The sequence below is a fragment of the Anabrus simplex genome, chromosome 1 (genome assembly GCF_040414725.1).
Source record: "Anabrus simplex isolate iqAnaSimp1 chromosome 1, ASM4041472v1, whole genome shotgun sequence".
Taxonomy (NCBI): domain Eukaryota; kingdom Metazoa; phylum Arthropoda; class Insecta; order Orthoptera; family Tettigoniidae; genus Anabrus; species Anabrus simplex.
The window spans coordinates 630,430,365-630,437,683 of record NC_090265.1 but is presented as its reverse complement, the minus strand read 5'-3'; the positions used below and the strand labels follow the sequence as shown (position 1 = coordinate 630,437,683).

Genomic DNA, 7,319 nt, shown 5'->3' with positions numbered 1-7,319 from the left:
GCACAAGAGGACTCATATGTGGGGGGGAAAAAAAAAGTAGGTTTGACACAAACAGAGTGAGAATGCTTGTATTTTTGAACTAAATCTTATAACACTAATAAGTTACTGTTTTATCATTCTTTTGGTTTTGATTTTTAAATAACGTCAAATACCGTTTTAACAGTTGATTTGTGGAAGGATGAATAACTACTGTACTAACTAGAACTACATACTACAATATATTTTAATTTTTATTTAATTTACAATAATTGTAAATATATTGAAGTGTTAAGATTACCTTTTTAATAAATAATATTATATTTAGAAATTTGTATTTTACTATTTTATTTCAATAATTAAATGGTATGTATGATTCAAATTCAGCTGCCTTCTGGTGTTATTCAGTGTTTTGTCCTTGACTATGTGCAGCCACATTTGTACAGTTCAGTTCGCTCTCCTCACTTGATCCCCCTGTGGGTGAGGGCGGTAGAATAACACCCACGGTATCCCCTGCCTGTCGTAAGAGGCGACTAAAAGGGGCCTCAGAGGCTCTGAAATTTGGAGCGTGGGTTGGCGACCACGGGGCCCTCAGCTGAGTCCTGGCATTGCTTCCACTTACTTGTGCCAGGCTCCTCACTTTCATCTATCCTATCCGACCTCCCTTGGTCAACTCTTGTTCTTTTCCGACCCCGACGCTATTAGGTTTGTGAGGCTAGGGAGTCTTTCATTTTCACGCCCTTCGTGGCCCTTGTCTTCCTTTGGCCGATATCTTCATTTTTCGAAGGGTCGGTCCCTTCCATATTTTCTCTCTGATTAGTGTTATATAGAGGATGGTTGCCTAGTTGTACTTCCTCTTAAAACAATAATCACCACCACCACTCTCCTCACTTGACCTGTTGAGATGTATTCTTTGTGTTAATCTTGTTCTATTCTTGTGAACAATAAACTCGCACTCTAGATTAACGGGCGTCATGTTTCACCTCACAATTCACAATCTTATGAACGGCGTGGGAGTCAGGAGATAGTAAGGCTATGTCAGACATACTTGTGGGAATCTCTTCAACTGAGTTGAAACAAGTGATAGGTTGTACGACGTCGAGATAACTTTGGCAAAAATTGGAAAGTGTGTACCAGTCCAAAGGCCCTGTGAGAAAGTGAAATTGTAGAAAGACGTGAAATTGTGGTTGCGTTATCTGTAACGTGGCTAGAAAGAGCAAGAAATGGTGTTGTCTGGAACAGTGCACATTGACATGCTTTCAAATGATACATAGAAAATTCACATGAAAGCATTACTCATTAAAAATGATGCGTGGAACTACGTGAGTGGCGCAAAAGTGAAGGCCGAGGTAAATTCAGAGAATGCGGCCGCAGTAACGGCATGGGAGTCAGGAGATAGTAAGGCTATGTCAGACATACTTGTGGGAATCTCTTCAACTGAGTTGAAACAAGTGAAAGGTTGTACGACGTCGAGATAACTTTGGCAAAAATTGGAAAGTGTGTACCAGTCCAAAGGCCCTGTGAGAAAAGCTAATCTGCTGAAACAAATAGTGCTTCAACGCAAGAACGAGGACAACGATGTTTATGATCATCTGCAAAGATTTTTCGATGCTGTTGACCGACTCAGTGATATGGAAGTGCCGATAAACGACAACCTTCTGTTGATACTGTTACTCTACAGTTTACAGAGGAGTTTTGATAATATTCTTATCGCAATCGAGTCACATGACAAACTCCTGAGTCTTGAAACAATGCACATAAAAATAGCCGAGGAAAGTGAAGCGCGATCAAGTAACCGACAAACATTGTGCAGTATGCGATGTTAGTGCAGAAATAGAGCAAAAACAACAGTCAGAACTGTGGTAAACCAGGTAAATGGAATAAGCATGACAGTGACTTGTTTAAGGTGTTTCAAGTGCAGAAAGCTGGGTCATAAAGCAGCGAATTGTTGATCAAGAGTGAAAAGTGACCAGAACGATAGCAATACGGAAAACACGTTGTACGCTGAGCCAGTTTTGAGCGTATGTCATGAAGCAAATGTCTTGTTGGTCCATTCGACAGACAAGAAACTGTGGTGTTTGGATAGTGGGTGTACTGCACACGTCGCCAAAGACATTGACAGTTTTAAGTGTATTGAATCAAACATTTGTGAAACATTGAACTTGGTGAACTCCAGCTTCACGAAAATCAGTGCCAGAGGCATTGCACAGTTGATAACACAAGTGAATGAACTTGATAAGACAGTTGACTTGAGTGAAGTTTTACACGTGCCAGATTTATGAACCAATCTTCTGTCAGTCTGGAGGATTGTTCACAAGGGTTGTCATGTGACATTTGATGAAGGCTGTAGTTATCAACAAAAAGGACAGCAATGTAGTTTTGCACATGGATCGGGTTGGCGGACTGTACTTTGTGAGTGATTCACGCGTGATTGAGCGGCAGAAAGCTGCTCTGGCAAGCTGTGAAGACAGGAAATCTTTGATGGACTGGCACAGGAAGATGGGACATCTAAATGTCAAAGATCTTTGAGAAGCAGCGAGAAATCACACCATGCAAGTACTTGAAATTAGTGATATTAACTTCATCATTGAATGTAAGATTTGTTTTCAGGGGAAAATGACACGTCAGCCATTTCCTAAATCGTCTCAGAGGAAATTTGCTCCTGATGTGTGTGGGCCAATGAGGGTCGAATCAAATGATCGTGCCAGATACTTCGTTACATTCAACTACATGTTGGAGTGAAGTTCATTTTCTATGAAAGAAGAGCAAAGTACTTGATGGATTCCAGGTCTTCAAAACCTTTGACAAGACGATAAAGTTCCTGCAATCCAATAATGGAACGGAGTACATCAACAAGCAGTTTGATGACTTATTAAAGATCTCTGGCATTAAATGTCAATTGAAGGTCCCAAACAACCCTGAGCAGAATGGGGTAGCCGAGCAGAAAAACCACACCCTAGTTGAAATGGCTCAGTGTTCACTGATCTAGTCTGGCCCCCCGCCTTCATTCTGGACAGAAGTAGTATCAACATCAGGAATCGCTACCCAACAGCTGCATTGGATGGAAATGCCCCCTTCAAAGCATGGATGGGAGAAAAACCAGATATGGGAAACTTTCAGGAATTTGGTTCATTGGTCTAAAATCGAACCAAGAACACAGGCAAGTTTGATCCACATGCGTGAAAGGGTGTGTTCCTGGGCTTTGCTGCGGGTTCCAAGGACTTCAGAATATGGCTCCCTGAGGAACGTCGAGTGGAGATTTTGTGTTATGTACAGTTCCTGAAAGAACTTCCAAAGGTGAATGGTCATCGTTATGAAGATTTCCATCCAGAGCAGATGACAGATATTGTCGAGACTGTTGACGAGAGAGCAGAAGAACATGTGTCGACAGTAGAAACATTTTTATAAGCTATACATTTCATTTTTGTTACATATTGAAGTGCAATAATAAGAAGTAAATTGACTACAGGTTCTATCTTTTCAATTGTTTCAACATTTTTATAAGCTATAAATTTCATTTTTGTTCCATATTGAAGTGCAATTATAAGAAATAAACTAACTAGAGGGTCCATCTTTTCAATACATTATATCAAGTAAATAATATTACATCAATCTTGGGACTAGTTTCAGCAGGTATCCATTCCCTACTTACTACATGTCAGTGCTTGTTCCCCATCCACTCCTTTGTTTCCATGGCCTGCCTGCTTCCTCCAGCATGTCAGTGTTTGTTCTACATCAGACATTAGATATACTGTAAATTTAACTATAGAGATTTACTTCATTGCCTGAGGTCCTAACTCAGCTTAAAAACATCATATTATGGCAAGAAGATTACAATCATAATTTTTGTGATGATATGTATTTTAATGTCATAATTATTCCTGTAACAAGGGCCTTGCCTTGTATACATATGTTTTAGTTATTACATGATTTTTATTTTGGCTGAAGATGGCCACTAAGTGGCTGAAACTCGTCCCAAGACTGATGTAATATTACTTACTTGATATATTGTATTGAAAAAGTGGACCCTCTTGTCAATTTATTTCTTATAGTAGAAACATTTGACGTTGTGGGGAACAGGGATGACTCTATCAACGTTCAAGTTCAGCAACGTGATATACTACCGAACTTGAAAGATTCAGGGGACGAACCAGATTTTTTGGGCTTCGATGTGGATCCAGTTGAAGTTGCAACGTCAATAAAGCATAGGCCAGGTATGCCTAAGAAGGTTATCACAGGAAAACCAGGCCAACCAAGGAAGCACCAGGTTACTGAATAGGAAGTTGATCATCCAGATGTCACGTGCATTAAGTCCCATTAAGTCCACTATCTCTGGTCCCGATGAAGAAAAGTGGATGCAGGCAATGGTGGATGAGTTTTTCTCAATACTGAAGAATGATACCTGGGACTTGGTGGAGCGTCTGAAGAATTGTTCAGCTGTCGGGAGTCGGATAGTATTGAGAAACAAATATGGTGCTGATGGCTCTATAACTAAATGGAAAGCTAGGGTCATCGTGAGGGGATTTTGTCAATGTCCTGGGACAGATTACGACAAGACCTATGCCTCCTTGTCGCGACTCAGTTCCATTCGCCTAGGTATGGCTCTCGCAGTACAGCGTGGAATGCATGTACGACAGTATGATGTTTCACTGCCTTCCTTAATGGCATTGTTGACGAAGAGATTTGGATGGAAGTTTCGGAGTATACTGAAAAGGTTTTAAAGTACAGTACATCACTGAAAGGAAGTATGGCACTGAAGATGTAATCGACAAGGCCAGATGATATTATCCGAGCTGCAAAAAGTATGAAGAAAGCGCTTTACGTGTTGAAACAGGCTGGATGCCGTTGGTACCAGTCTTTGGATGAAGAGTTACAGAAGTTCAGAGCAAAACTAACCATTAGGGACGCTAGTGTCTACCCAACAACTACAACTACTACTACTACCTACTGATAATTATAATCTGTGTTGACGATGTTATTGTTCTATGTCGGAATCCAAGAAGAATTGGTGACCTCTAAGGATTCTTGAAGAAGTCTTTGGAGATTAATGATTTGGGTGACATATCATACTGTTTGGTAATCGAATTCAATTGCACTGATTTGAAAATCACCATGAGTCAACAAGGGTACATCTTGGACATACTTGATCGCTTCGGAATATCATCGTGTCACCCAGTCTCCACGCCATTTGATCCTGGGACGAAGCTATCGAAGACAGACACTTGGACCATTGAGGACGGAGAGAAACCGCCATACCGTGAGCCCGTCGGTTCACTCATGTACCTGTTTGTTGGGACATATCCCAACATATCTCATGCAACCAGTGTTCTAAGTCAATTCAGTGACTGTTTTGGAGCCAGCTATTGGCAGGCTGCAAAACATGTGCTACATTACCTCAAGGGGACTGAACCGTGTAAACTGTGATTTCCCCCCCCAGACTATCTTTCTTCAGTGTTTTTACATTGTATGTGCTTGCAAGCTGTACTATGTATTGTGTAATTTGATGTATTTACATGTATTTTATTTCCTATCCTTGCCCCTCTTATGGAATAAATGTATTTCTGCCCGTTCCGCATGTCTTCAGGGAAATGTAGAAGTTTTCTCGCCCTGGAGAGTCCTCCCTCCCTTCCGAGCTCTCTCTCTCTCGCTTCGCGCCCCTCTCCAACTCCCCTCTCTTCTAGAGGGGAGTTTCGGTCCACGTGACCGCTGCTCGGCTCGCAGTTGTTGTCCTCGGCCAGCCGGGGTGATTCTGCTGTTCGCACTGAGTGCAGTCTGTTATCTTCCGGGCTTGCCTTCTAGCCCTTCGAACCCGGCACGCTAGCGCGGAGGTAAGAAAGAGAGAGGGATCTTGCTATTGTACTGCCCCCTTAAGATGTCGAAATTTGGGAAGGTGCCTGAGGTAAATACGAGATTTGTCACTGTGTAATGGTAGGAACTTTGTGCTTTGGATTTAATCCCTTTTTTAAGTTGATGTGTTTGATTCAATTTAAAGAAAGTACTTTCATGGCCGAAACATTCCATAGTGGGGTTAAGTAGGTGTTGCTTTTCTACGTTATTGTAATCCACTACGGATTTTCTATGTGCCTTCGGGCGTTGCGTTGGTTAAGAATTCGCAAGGCCATGCTTAATTTATTCTCAACCTTATTGTAATATTTGAAGGTCTTTCATATTATGTTCGGAAAGTTGCAAAGCGAAACCCTTCACGTATGCATGTGAACTTGTACCTGGTAGAGAGGGCTGGCTCCCTCATTAGTATTTGTAATAATTTTGAATGTATATACGGGTATTATCTTCTTAATTGTAAATTGTTGTTATTTGATGTTTTTAAAGCAGTTAAAGTTTCCGAACTTGTAATTAAAGAAGCTTGGCGAGATATCGTTGTTAATTGATGTTGGTATCTTTCGCTTGATACGACCTTTATCCAGCCCCTTCGGGCCGCCGCTTTTCCTAGCCCGTACCTACCGTACCAGGGACATTGGACTTAGGCATCACCTTCACAACGAGACGGGGCAGTCTAGCTGGTTATATTGACGCTGACTGGGTTGCCTGCATTCATGACAGGAGATCCTACACTGGATACGCCTTCACAATGAGTGGAGGTCCTGTTTTCTGGGAGTCAAGAAAACAGCACACAGTTGTGCTTTCATCTACAGAGTCTGAGTAAATGGCTCTCAGCAATGCCTCCAAAGAGGCAATACACTTATGACGGCTATCTGAGGAGATTAGCAAGAGTCTACTGCCAACTGTCAATCTGCACATTGACAATCAAGGGGCACAAAAATTGGCCGAGAACCCTGTGTTCCACTCATGCACAAAGCATATTCATGTGATCGAAACCGACTTTCAACCTATTAGGTCGTGTTACGTACATTTAGTACTTGTTGAAGAGATGTTAAGTACAGAACAAAAATGGCCAACCAGACACCAGTGGGATCCGAACCCACAACCTCCCGATTTTGCGTCGGTTGCTCTACCAATTGAGCTATGGTGGCCTAGGCCACTGGTGTCTGGTTGGCAATTTTTGTTCTGTACTTAACATCTCTTCAACACATACTAAATGTACATAACATGACCTAATAGGTTGAAAGTCGGTTTCGATTTCAATGCGGTCGTGAAAATTCAATATTCATATTCATGTGCTTCATCATTTTGTGAGGGAAGCTCTGTCTGCAGAGGAAATCAACTTGAAGTACCTTGCGACGGAAGAGATGCCAGCTGATGTGCTCACGAAATTACTACCCAATGTCAAACATTGGTAGTATTTGAAAAACCTTGGTCTCAAGAAGTGAACTATTCGGGCGATCACCACTTTGAAAGGCGTGTTATGTATGATTCAAAGTGAG

The 7,319-nt window shown here is 41.6% G+C and overlaps 1 non-coding gene across 1 annotated transcript; it reads right to left on the bottom strand.

The window, feature by feature from the left end:
- Positions 1-6,895: 6,895 nt before the first annotated feature.
- TRNAL-CAA (transfer RNA leucine (anticodon CAA)) lies at positions 6,896-6,969 on the bottom strand. The gene has a single exon. It is a non-coding gene; the product is annotated as a tRNA-Leu (tRNA).
- Between the last annotated feature and the right edge of the window lie 350 nt (positions 6,970-7,319).